This window comes from Hyla sarda, chromosome 3 (assembly GCF_029499605.1).
Source record: "Hyla sarda isolate aHylSar1 chromosome 3, aHylSar1.hap1, whole genome shotgun sequence".
Classification (NCBI taxonomy): domain Eukaryota; kingdom Metazoa; phylum Chordata; class Amphibia; order Anura; family Hylidae; genus Hyla; species Hyla sarda.
Window position 1 is genome coordinate 280,664,226 of NC_079191.1, and position 14,041 is coordinate 280,678,266.

Here is a 14,041-nt window from a genome sequence, read left to right on the forward strand (position 1 = left end):
TTATTTAAAACTAACTAAGTGTTTTTGTTTTTATGAGTACCTTGACTCCAGAAGGTAAAATTCTGTAGATGTACAAGCTGTAATGGGAAGTAAGAAAGCCAGAGTAAGGCTGGGTTCACATATAACAGGCGTCCGGTGTAGTTTCCCTCCGGCGTGCATTGGAGGGAAACTGATGCTAGAATTCATGCCAATCATTTAAATGGGACAGATCACAATTTTCCAGCATCTCAATTTTGATGCTGGATGGTTGGACACGCCAGAGGGCACTGGACAAGGGAACTCAGCTTGCTACGTTCCCCTGTCCGCTGTGCAGAAACAATGGATGCCAGATGCCATACAACTGATGACAACTTGTCATCAATTGTGGCATCAGTTGTGTCTAGATTTAGGCTGAGTTCACCTATGCCGGATGCCGGACATATGTGAACCCAGTCTGTTTGCAGCAGGAGCTCTGCTTGTTGACGGTACGTAGTCAGTAGACTATTTTTCCACATTGTATAAAGTAAAAGCAGGAGCAATGTAATGAACATGTTACAAAGCTGCTAGATTTTTCAGTTTCTGATATAGCTTCGGTTGATTTCACTGGGTACAATGGGACAATTACTGATCCTGTGTTATTCTTGTCGGCATCTGGATAACAAATGCAGTTTACACACCAATAAGTTTATAACAGAACCAGACATTCTAGTAAAAGTAAAAAATTCTATTATAAAAATAAATACATTTTTGCATGATGCACAGGTTTATTAATAGGATTCATCTTCACGCTGCCTACAAGTTAATGTGAATGAATTAAAGGGAGATACAGATAGTATGACTGACGTGTGGGGAGATTAGCTCTGTAGAGCCAGGCAAATAACAGCAACAGTCAAAAGACTTTCCCTGTGTTTATTTTTCCAGCACAAGTCCGAGACAAATACAAAATACTTCTTGCTATTCAGGCGCTAACTATACAATATTCGTCCCTCTATACAGGCAGCTTACTACCAACCATCCAACAAAACAGTCAACAGAAATGTTTTTTCACGCAAACTCAAGACAAATGTCCACTTTTGAGGCTGCACACCTTTAAAGCCATTGATCTAGCTGTCTTCAGCACCTGTGGTGGTCCGGGCCAAGTTTAATTTCTTCCCATAAAAATCCAGATCCGAAAACATACTTTACAGGTCTGGTGCAAGGATTTTTGCCACCGAAGTGAAAGCTAATTTTGCTGACCCTTTACCCTGCCCATTGGCTCCATCCTTTGACACGCCCCACCTTCATACTCGGGTTACACTGTGTAACAAACCTCATCATAAAATCCCCTTACTACTGGGGTGACACACTGTAACAAACCCAATCCTCATGTAATCTTCTTACTACTGGGGTGACACACTGTAACAAACCCAATCCTCATGTAATCTCCTTACTACTGGGGTGACACACTGTAACAAACCTCCTCCTCATGTAATTACCTTTCTACTGAGGTGACACGCTGTAACAATCTCCTCTTTGTGTTATCTTCTGAATTCTGGGGTGACACACTGTCACAACCTCCTCTTTGGGTAATTTTTTTTTTTCTTTTGTATTTACTGGCACTGCTCTTCTCCAACTGGCTGAAGAATGCAGATTGGAGGGTGCTGGGCGGGTGATTCGGATGAGTGGGTGCTTTGGATGCTGGCTGGCTACTAACTTTCCTTCAGCAGGCAGAGCGGTGCTCCCATCAAGATGGCGCTCTATTTTGCTTATAGGCAGTACCGGTAGCAGCTATGGGCTTTCCTTGGATTTACCTATTCATGGATTCATACATTTTCCTCTAGCTCTCCCTCCAGTATTGCAGTATGTATCCCTGTTGGTAATTTTATGAACTATATCATGTAAAGCTATGTTGAAATATTGCATGTTTAAAATCAGTATTTAGAAAAATAATCATTTGTATCCTTATTATAAACACATTTGCTCTATGGAGTGGTTGACATTGAGAAGACATTGTAATAAACTAAACATACTCGACTGTGCATTTTTTCCTCCTGGATTTAGCAGCAGGGGCTTTATAACAACAGCTTTTAAATAGCTTTATATTAATTACTGACACTTACCTTGTGGCCGGGAATACATTATCTAGAATAAATTGTTCATGACATTTTATTCCTGTCAGGATGATCAGTGTGGAAGGGAAAGGAATAGGCCTCCTGGTAGCCAAAGATATTTAATGCATTGATAAGTAATATAATATTATTTCACAGTGTATTTAATTGTTATTATTTTTTTATTAAAATAGTAAAAATGGATCCAGTAAGCTGGACAAAGATTGTCAGTCCACTGTGGAAAAACAGATGACATTTGTGTGCAAGTAAAGCAAATGGCCTCAAAAATCACTATATACAATAATAATATATACTATAATATACTATAACTACTGAATTTGCTGGAGTAATTTTAAGGTGGCACCAATTTACCTATGAAAGGATTTTCATTGAGGTTTCTTGGCATAACTTATTAAAATAAAAACATGGTTTCCTCATCAGCATAACTATAGGGGGTGCACCCAGGCCCTGAGCCTATAACTTTTATGAGCAGGCCAATACTATGAATGGTGCATCGTGGTTTAAGGCCCTGTTAAATATTTTGCATTTGGGGTCCAGAAAATTCAGATTTCCTCTATGATTGTCTGGCTTTCCTACATTTTTCTTGCATAATTATAGTAAATTATTGTCTTGTTTTAAGAAGCTGTAATAATAAAAACTTTCTATACTATGTCCACGGGGATATATCTTTTCTGAAAAGAACAAAGGGTTAAAGGTTTAAAAAATCACCTCACCATTCCCCTGCTATTGTCACTTTGATCCTCAGTGGGTGTCCGATCATGTCCAATCCTCCATTTCGTCAACGATCCTTTGTGAGGCAGGCAGCTGCTGTGTTTAGCTGAGCAGGCATTTCCTTCCTGGATCTAGGAAGAGGAGATCAGTAGTAATGCAGTGATCCGTAAGCATTGGAACAGTATGCCTGGCGTCCTCATTTGCGCAAGAATTTGTGATTTTTGGCTGATCTGCGCCATGCTCGCCAAGTGGGCAGGGCATGGCTCATTAGAGGCATGGCTGCGATTGATGGGGCGTGGCCCTTATGTACAGATTTTATTACAATTTAAACAAACAGGTGAAAGATGTAGTGAAAAATCTTTGCCCGCTTCGTGCTGGTGTAAATTTCTAATGTTGGCGCACAAAGAACCTCACATGCACCTCTGACAGTTTTCTTGATGCCGGTTTCTGGCTGTGCGTGTCAGTTTAACATTGTTTTCTCAGGGTAAACTGAAGACGCTGCATACTATTTCATCCTTTCCAAATGAATTATGGATTCTTTCTGATTTTCGGTAATATGATCACTCACAGCTGAGTCATGATGATAGCGAATTCTAAACAGAAGCAACGCATGCACGAGTAGCATTTTGCATAGAGACATATTGATGACCTAATTTCTGGGAGCAGATCTTTCTTGATTAGATACTAGATGGTCACTTGAGACTAGAATACATTTGTTTTATGCATACGATGAAGATTCTTTTACTGTACATTGTACACGCTGTTTTCTTTGATTAAAGCCTTCCTGTCATTAACAAATACATTGGACTTCAAGGAGTGAAATTAGTGATTGCAATCACAGGCTACTAATCACAACTTACTGCGAGAAATCCAAATTACTCCAGCGTGTTTCGCACATTTTTTGTTTTACAAACTGTTCTACTAAATTGCAAGTATTTATTTTATCCATAAAAGGAATATGTATATATATCAAATTTCCTTGTGATGATTTACATTTTGAGTAAGGAGTTGTACCTTTACTACTGTTAAAATGTAGCTCTGATTCTCTAGTTTCCCTCCCTGTCTCCTAATATTGATGTCTCCTTTGTTTCCCAATGCTGCATGTCTGCAATGATTCCCGACAGTGTTAATAGTAGAATATGCTTTTTAACTAACAGTATTATTTTAATATATCAGTACATACAATAATTACTAATGCAACTTCAATATATCAATATTATTCTAATCATACTATAAACCAATCCCTAGGTATCGACCTGAATAAACCTGAGTACACATACACATAGTGAGAAATTTATCAAAACCTATGTGAAGGAAAAGTGGTGCAGTTGCCCATGGCAACCAATCAGATCGCTTCTTTCATTTTTTACAGGCTTCTTTAAAAATAAATGAAGCAACCTGATTGGTTGCTATGGGCAACTGCACCACCCTTCCACTGCACAGGTTTTGATAAATCTCCCACATACTGCTTAACCTCCTGTTTCTAATGACATAGAGGCAAATGTAGCAGTGAAGGGGTCAATGCACAGTCTTTTTATGGAAGTGTATAATGCTATGGGGAAGTGAAGTAGGTTAACAGAGGCAGTAGTGTGCAGGGAGTGGGGGTTAAAGAAAAAACAGCAGTGGGTTCACTTGCACTAAACCCAATACACTGGGTTGTAATGTGGGTGAACTGGATTACAAACAAGGTATCATTTACCCTGATCTGTGGTCCAGGTTTGGAGATACCCAGCTTCTCTACCTCATTCCCCTCTGTTCCCCTATGCCTGCCATCCCCTTCATTAATTTGATCACGAGGTGGGCAGGCATAGCAGTGTAATGGAGGCAGATATGTGGTGCATGCCGGGTCCAACCTCCATTGAACAAGCCGGCCATTTCCAGATTGGCAATGATGGCTAATACAATGGGTATCTCCAGATCCAGACCGTGGATAAAGAGAGCGGATACATATTTGTAATCCACTTCAGCCGCACTATAACATTGTGCATTGCGTGTATTGCTTGTGAAGCTGCAGTCATTTTCCTTTTAAGGAGGAATATTGGGGCAGGGAAAAGACAGTATAGACTGTGAGAGTAGGGGTTAAGCAGGTAGATAGTGGAGTTTGTTAGGAGAGAGTGAGAGGAGAATCAGCATACTCAGCTTCAGACAGACCGATTGTCAGAGAAGGGAAATGAGAGTGTGTAAGATCATTGGTGAGATGAGCTTCCCCAGATCATCAGGACTGCAGTTGATGAAGAGGGGAAGCAGAGGATTCAGCCTTCTGCCATGTTTTGTGTTAGGGCTCCATGCTGCTCTTTCAGGTGTTACATCAGGGGCTATCCAGCCACGAAAAAAATAATATAGTGCTTGGCTTGGGGGGGGGATAGAAAGAAAAAAACCTTCTAACCTAGCCCTGGTTACCCGGAAGCTCCCATTTGCCTAGGACTAAACCCTGATCTTCTCTTTTCTTAATGCTTCTGAGATGAGCACTTGAAACAGGACCTTCCCACTTAAGACAGGACATCATTGCAGCTAGTAATTGGCAGGTCCAAGCATTCATCTTGGTAGCAGGAAGAAGAGGGAAGATCATGTAAACATATCACCAGGCTGACCTGGCACATGCAGAGAGTCAAGTGGTGGGCACATCCTGAATTGTATGAATACAGACATAATATTCTTCTGTCCAAATGCCCTTAGACCCCTGGTGGCTGAAGTAGATAGACTGATAGATGTTCCTCATACTACAATACAACAAGTTTGGATGAAATGAAATCACTGTCCCATGTGGTTCCATCACTACTCAGGTCTCAGATCTTGTCATCAGGACATGAGCAGCATGATGTGAGGACTAGACTGGTACTTCCAATCATCAGTAATGTTCAGTAATGCTCCATAATCCTCAGTATTTCCTATATAAGGCTTCATAATCAAGTAAGATTCACTTCACCAGTATCATTGTGAGAACAAGGATCTGTCCATCAAAATGTGAATTATAAATAAAAAGTAGAAACCCATCAGAAATAGCGAAAAAATCTTCGGCCTCATGTTGTGTAAGTCCCCTTTCTTCTACCTAAATTGCTCTGACCCCTTCATACCAGGAAATCCTCATTTGGCCTGACATTTTGGAGATGCCACTCATCTACCCATTCACATTTTATCCCTTGACAAAGTCACTTAAATCCTTACGCTTGCCTATTTTTCCAGCAGATGCTATTATAATAAGAGAACAAATGGTATTCCGGTCACCTGTCAGTGTTTTTAATGTTACGTGTGATCGACAGTAATCAGACCCGGAGCAAACACGCTCCGGGAACTGATTACAAACGGGGTGCCGCATGCAAGATCACAGGGGTCCCCAGCGGCGGGACTCCCGCGATCAGGCATCTTATCCCCTATCCTTTGGATAGGGGATAAGATGTCTAAGCACCGGAGAACCCCTTTAAATGGGATTTATTGCAGAGCCAAAATATAAATATGTTTGGGAGAAATATCTTTGTTGCTTTCATACCTATGTTGCAAGGCTGTGCTGTCCATCTTCTGTGACTTCTGTGATTATATGTGTTGTATAACTTTTTAGAAAATTTTGTACAGGTTGAAACTGGCAGAGTGTATAAAAAAAAAAAAAAAACATTTTACTTACACATAATTCCACCACCGCAACAATGCCTCTGCCATTCACGATGAACTTTATGAACAAACAAATAGCATATATTAATTACAAATATATGTATAATGACAGATAGTAATACCTTGTATACTGTAATGCATTTGCCTCATGTAAAGTTGAATAATTTTTTTTCACAGGATGATTTTTTTTCATCTCGAAGATTGTCTCAAATTGTCCTGCAGTATTTAATTAAGAAGTCAAAGCATTTATAAACCATGTGTGCCACCCTCACCATCCAGTCATGTACTTCAATACTCTTAAATGTCTTGAGGTAATCTGGTTTAAAAACAATAATGTGTGGTAAGGCTGGAGGTGTCACAAGGTGAGAGTTGGAATAGTAATCTGGTGCTCCCATTTTGAAGGGACTGAGCCAAGACCCACACACTAATTTCACTTTGGTACTTTCCCGCTCGAATGATCAGAATGATTTTCTGTTACTCATATCTGGGCTGAAATCCAACTTTAGTCTCAAAGGTGAAAAGGCAGTGATTAATCCATTTAGCCACCCAGTTCTCCAGGTGGAATTTTGATAACCATGATAGCTGTCAGCAAAATAAAATACTATCTATACAGGCACTCTGACCTCAGAAATTATAGTTTTGTAATTGTGCCTAGCATACAGAATAAGCGGAAAATTGTTCTAATGGTCTGCAGACAACAGGACATTTTTTTCCTTATTTATAATTTTTGAAATATTCCACACCTTAGCAGTAACAAGGTGTGTGCATGCTGCAGCTCAACATGGCCCCGCCTCCTTGACACCTGATCACTGATGATAATGAAGAACTGACAGATTTTCTTTAAATTTATAAAATAGCAAAATGTATCACCAGTATAAACTAATGTGAGTGCAAACCCCCAAGCCTAATACATAAACTTAAGTGAGCAGTCTAACCAACACATACCGTATATACTCGAGTATAAGCCGACCCGAGTATAAGCCGAGACCCCTAATTTCAACCCAAAATCCCAGGAAAAGTTATTGACTCGAGTATAAGCCTAGGGTGGGAAATACCTCATCCCCCCCTGTCATCATCCAGACCCGTCATTAACATCCTCATCATCCCCTTGTCATCATCCCACACATCCCCCCTTCATCATCCCCTTGTCATCATCCCACACATCCCCTTATCATCCCACACATCCCCCCTTCATCATCCCCTTGTCATCATCCCACACATCCCCCCTTCATCATCCCCTTGTCATCATCCCACACATCCCCTTATCCCACACATCCCCCCTTCATCATCCCCTTGTCATCATCCCACACATCCCCTTATCCCACACATCCCCCCTTCATCATCCCCTTGTCATCATCCCACACATCCCCTTATCATCCCACACATCCCCCCTTCATCATCCCCTTGTCATCATCCCACACATCCCCTTATCATCCCACACATCCCCCCTTCATCATCCCCTTGTAATCATCCCACACCCCCCCCCCTTCATCATCCCCACCCCCCTTCATCATCCCCACACCCCCCCCCTTCATCATCCTCTTCTCATCATTCGCCCTCAGTGGTCTTCAACCTGCGGACCTCCAGAGGTTTCAAAACTACAACTCCCAGCAAGCCCGGGCAGTCATCGGCTGTCCGGGCTTGCTGGGAGTTGTAGTTTTGAAACCTCCGGAGGTCCGCAGGTTGAAGACCACTGCGGCCTTCAACATGCGGACCTCCAGAGGTTTCAAAACTACAACTCCCAGCAAGCCCGGGCAGCCATCGGCTGTCCGGGCTTGCTGGGAGTTGTAGTTTTTGAAACCTCCGGAGGTCCGCAGGTTGAAGACCACTGCGGCCTTCAACATCATCCAGCCCCCTCTCACCCCCTTTAGTTCTGAGTACTCACCTCCGCTCGGCGCTGGTCCGGTCCTGCAGGGCTGTCCGGTAAGGAGGTGGTCCGGTGAGGAGGTGGTCCGGGCTGCTATCTTCACCGGGGGCGCCTCTTCTCCGCGCTTCCGGCCCGGAATAGAGCCGTTGCCTTGACAACGACGCATCTGCGTCGTTGTTAAGGCAACGTGACTATTCTGAGGCCGGGCCCGAAGCGCTTAGAAGAGGCCTCCCCGGTGAAGATAGCAGCCCGGACCACCTCCTCACCGGACCACCTCCTTACCGGACAGCCCTGCAGGACCGGACCAGCGCCGAGCGGAGGTGAGTACTCAGAACTAAAGGGGGTGAGAGGGGGCTGGATGATGTTGAAGGCCGCAGTGGTCTTCAACCTGCGGACCTCCGGAGGTTTCAAAACTACAACTCCCAGCAAGCCCGGACAGCCGATGGCTGCCCTGGCTTGCTGGGAGTTGTAGTTTTGAAACCTCTGGAAGTCCGCAGGTTGAAGACCACTGCGGGTGGGGGAGTTCACTCGAGTATAAGCCGAGGGGGGTGTTTTCAGCACGAAAAATCGTGCTGAAAAACTCTGCTTATACTCGAGTATATACGGTATACACTGTCATTTGCCTAGTGATGATAATTCACAGTACACAAATTCTCTCTTAGGCTATGATCACAAACCATTTTTGAGCATCAAAAAATGGCAATTTTTACAGCCAAAAAGTTCCTCAGCATTTCAAATATTTGTAAACCTTATTTTTGTATGTAGCCAGTTTTTGGCCCTTTTTTGAAAAACATTTCAGTCATAATTTCAGCCTTTTTGTGGGACACAGCAAAATGTAATTCTTGTGAAGAGTAGGATGGGGACTCTTTTTAGATGTTTACAACTAAGACTCTAGAACAGACTGAGTTATGATGGTTTCAGAACTGGGGCAGAAGGAGAAAATTTCAAAAAGGTCCAGGTATCAGCGGCGCAATCCGTGTCCAAAGACTTCACAGTACAAGTGGTATAGTGAAACCATACATTTATTAAGCCAAAAAACAAACACATTTCAAGACTAGCACTGTCTCTTTTTCAATGTTAAAATGCTAGACAGTGCTAGTCTCGAAACGCGTTTGTAGGCTTAATAAATGCACAGTTTTACTATACCAAGTGTACTGTGAAATCTTTGGACATGGATTGCACCGCTGATGCCCGGACCTTTTTGAAGTTTTCTCCTACGGCATTCCTGATCGGTATGGGGTCCCAGATCGCTGATACCCGGGTGGCTGCACTGTGATTTTATGCTATAAGAGGTGGTTGTGTCTAACACACAACCTGAAAAGGTGATCATATCTACCTCTCATTTCTTGCTTGGCACATTGGTACATCTGTTTTATCAGACGTACTATCCCATAAGAAGCTCTGCTGTTTTTTTGCAGCTCAGAACTGGGGCAGACACATAAGCAATGCTATATGCTTCTGCAGCATTTTACATTTTTTAAATTGATGTTGGACCCCTTTAACTTTACAGCTGTAAAATGTATACAGTAGGGGTAAAATTAGCATGTATTCAATAGAATGCAATGGGAAAATATAGCTTTTTGGGGCCATTTTTTCAACTGTAAAATTGTCATTTTTTTGGGCCTCTTAATGTCCCAACAAACAGTGCAAAGTACTATATGTGCACCTAGCCTTGTGTCATGCAACACCCCTGAGGCCCTGAACTAGATATAACACTGTGTATATAAAGTTTAACATGCAGTATTCTTTTTATAACAAAGTAGAAATCTGATAAAAATATGGAATTGAAGAAAAAGAGAATTATAATAATTTTCTTAATATTTTTAACTAACAATATTTTATACATTCATCCCTTAAAGGGGTACTCCGGTGGTCAACGTGTTTTTCCGTTTTTGACTTACCCTATTTGTTTTGTTTAATTTTTATTCTTGTTGTTTAGCCTACTTTATTTCCATTCTTTGTTGTCTTTTTATCCCCCACTTTGTTTTCCTATCTTTGCTTGTATTTCCTGTTTCTTGCTGTGCTGAAAACTACAAATCCCAGCATGCCACATGTCTTGCTGGTTTAGGGCGGCTCCTTTTTTTTTTTGTTCCGCCCTTTACCCACCCTACTATTTTCCCGGGTCAGCCCCCTTATACACAGCATACTAATATAATCAGCCTTGGTTGTGATACACTGGCATACACACACAAAAGGGACTACAACTCCCAGCATGTGTCATTCAGGAGTCTTCAGTCTGTGGTATAACACCAGCATGCTGCCTCTGTAGTCTCCTGGGGGTTGTAGTTCACCACACCTCTGTAGGGCATACACCAGTGTTTCCCAACCAGGGTGCCTCCAGGTGTTGCAAAACTACAGCCTTTGGGCATGCTAGGAGTTGTAGTTTTGCAACAGCTGGAGGCACAATGGTTGGGAAACACTGGTGTAACACGATGTGTATGCTGAATAGGCTAGAACAGTGTTTTCCAACCAGTGTACCTCCAGCTGTTGCAAATCTACAACTCCCAGCATGCCCAAAGTCTGTCAGGGCATGCTGGGAGTTGTAGTTTTGCAACAGCTGGAGGCACACTGGTTTGTAAACACTAGCATACACACACACAACAGGGACTACAACTTCCAGCATGTGTCATTCAGGAGTCCCCCTCCCCCTTCACATATAGGGGGAGATTTATCAAAACCTGTGCAGAGGAAAACTTGCCCGGTTGCCCATAGCAACCAATCATCTTGCTGCTTTCATTTTTATGAAGGCCTGTGAAAAATGAAAGAAGCAATCTGAATGGTTGCTATGGGCAACTGGGCAAGTTTTCCTCTGCACAGATTTTGATAAATCTCCCCCATAGAGATCATTCCAAGTATGAGATTTATTCCTCTGCAGTCCATACATCCCCAGCCCGTGCACCTTCTCATCCTTCCCTTCAGATAACACTTATCTTCTCTGTGAGGTCCTTCTCCTGTGCAGACCTGCGTCCTTAGAATACAGAGCGGGGGGAGGGGAAGTGAGGAGCTGTGTACTCAGCTGGATGAGATGAGGGGGTGTGGCTTATTCCTCTCAAGCAGACAAAGAAAAAAAAAAAAAAGCTGTGACATCTTGTCCACAACAGACTCAGAACTGTGGACAACAGTAAAAGAAAACCCTCTGAACAACAGAACTTACTGCCCAACAAACAGTAAGAAAAACACACACATGCTGCCAAAACATATAACACATGTATATTGCAAAAAACTAAACTTACAAAGAAGATGCCATATAGTCAAAAAAAATTAACCACCAGAGTACCCCTTTAAAGACACTGTCTGGTTTAAAAAGAAAACACTTTTAAATAGTAAATTACAGCTTCTGAGTTAATAGAGGTGTGGGGGGAGGGCGGTCCATTCAGGATCTTTATTAGCCAGAATAATAGGTGACTGCAAAAAGCATCCCTCATTCTGAAGAACCCCAAGCGTCCAAGCACAGTTACAATTTCTTCTAATTAATTTTGTCATTTTCACTGAGTTTTCTTTATTCTATTTTGGAAACAGGATGCTACAGATGTCATAGAATAGTGGAAAAGTCTCAGCATATGGAACAACAAAGCACATTCATACACTAATTGGACAAATGTTTCTACTGCACAGACCGGAAAGGGCCCTTAAATGTTACTATTGCTGGGACAATGCAGGAAGGAGAGTGCAGCTATAATAGCAGATTCAGTGTTGGCGAGGATTCCATATGTCTACACATCATTACCTAATGTCAAAATCAAAAAGAAGCACAGCCTGACAAGGACATGTAAAAAGGTCTTCTCTCTATGTGCACAACATAATCGGCGAGTCCACAGGCAGATGGTGGAGGCAGGAAAGACATTTTGCCAATCGCATCTTATTGTTCTGCAAATCATTAAAACTGTTAAATCGGAACATTACAGCGAAATTGCAGCAACATCCTGTTATAATGTATTTGTATTGTAGCATATTTATAGCAGGTACTGTGCTCACTTTACTTTAAAGGGTGCCTGTCATTAAACTATATTTTCTAAACTAACTCAGATTACATTCCCTAACTACTCCTAACACTCCTCCTGCCCTTAAAAAATGTTTCTAAAGCTCTGTATCCCACCTTTCCCCTTGCTCACATTGTGTGAGCTCCCTGCAGGAAAAAGTGGGCGTTCCCCAGCAGGCGCAATATCACTGAAGCCTGCAAGAGCTATGCCTCGCCATGCCCCGCATACACTTCTTGAGCTTGGTCTCCTGTCAGGCTTGGAGGAGACCAAACTAACTGTTTGACTTGCAGCAAGGAACAGAACAGAGCCACCTAGTTTTTGGGCCATCATATATTTTTTTAACCTCACATACTGTATATTGCTTGGATTTCTGCATCTAGCTGGCAAAGTTCCACATTAAAGACGTAGCATGTGATGGATGCAGGCCCTTCAGGAGTTACAGGCAATGGCAGATTAATGAATACTTTTTTTCATGAACAGGTTTATTAAGAAATTTGATTTTAGATTCTGTTCTTTAAAGAGCTCTGATTTCTATCAGTAACACTGAGACTGGGTTCATACATGGTATTTAGATCAGTATTTTTAGCCAAAACCAGGAGTAAAACTGACACAGAAAAAAATATATAATGAAAAGACTTACAGATTTTTTTCTGTTTTAAACCCATTCCTGGTTTTACCTAACCACATTGACCAAAATTGTATATGTGAACCCAGCCTTAGGGGTAATGTCTACTCTCTCATTATATGTAGCCGTCATTTCATGAGCTGTTTTTCTAACAGCAGGAGATCACATATTCTGGTCTTCCTTTTAATTCAGTTAATTTCTTTAAGTAGATACACCTTGGGGGTTTATATATTGCAACAAAAGTCATGGTTGCATACTAAAAAAGAAAATAATGATAATAATAATAATAATAATAGCAACAACAACTCCACAGCACTTTGTATAGAATCATCAAATAGTTTTCATTAAATATAATAAATTGTATAAACATAAACAAAAATAAGGCATGGCACATTGTATAGTCAATCTGCTGAAGAAACAGCTGGCCAGGAAATGATAGTCATACTAGATTTACTTATTCCTTCATACTAAATCATCACTTCATCTACACTTTCTTGGTGCCTAGATTTCAATTAGTTTGGATCTTCATGAGGGTCAAGTGGTGGAATCTTCATCCAAACCACACAGACAATGAATGGTGTTAGTGGTGGTGAATGATCATATATCTGAGCACTCCATGGAGCTGAAGACAAAGAGAGTCTTTACGCAGTCTTCTAAGTGCTGATAACATTTCTCATGATCTGACAGTTCAATTTAGCCAGACTGAAACATGATAAAGTCTTGTGGGTTAGCGTTTCATATGTGTGTTCCTTCCACTCTCCATAGATGCTAATAATTGACATGACCATCATATACTTAGCTGATCTGGCACTTTTCCAGTTCATGCTCCACGATACAGCAGCTCAATGTTCATGGCTATGGACAGTTAATTTGCCACCATCGAAGAACTTAAAGCACAGGTTCAATGCAGCTGTATTACATGGTATTTCACTGTCTATTCTAACATTTTACAATAAATCTATCTGTCTTGTTTTACTTTGAGAAATATTGGGCCAAATCCAGACTACGTACAAATTTCACGCACCTCCCGACAATATTTGAAGCAGATTTATTTCCCCCTTCTACAAGCTGATTTTGTATTCATCCCACTCCAGTGCACTTTTTCAGTGTGATTTAGCAAGGCAACACTTAATTAAACTCTATTTCCGCTCTTTATGCTTCAGGT

At 41.5% G+C, this 14,041-nt stretch overlaps 1 long non-coding RNA gene across 1 annotated transcript in view; it reads right to left on the reverse strand.

Moving 5' to 3' along the window:
- LOC130362378 (uncharacterized) overlaps nucleotides 1-14,041 on the reverse strand; it is a 100,221-nt gene that overhangs the window by 64,348 nt on the left and 21,832 nt on the right. The window contains exon 3 of the long non-coding RNA XR_008891385.1: nucleotides 2,801-2,923. This is a non-coding gene — a long non-coding RNA (uncharacterized LOC130362378). The remainder of the gene's footprint in view (nucleotides 1-2,800; nucleotides 2,924-14,041) is intronic.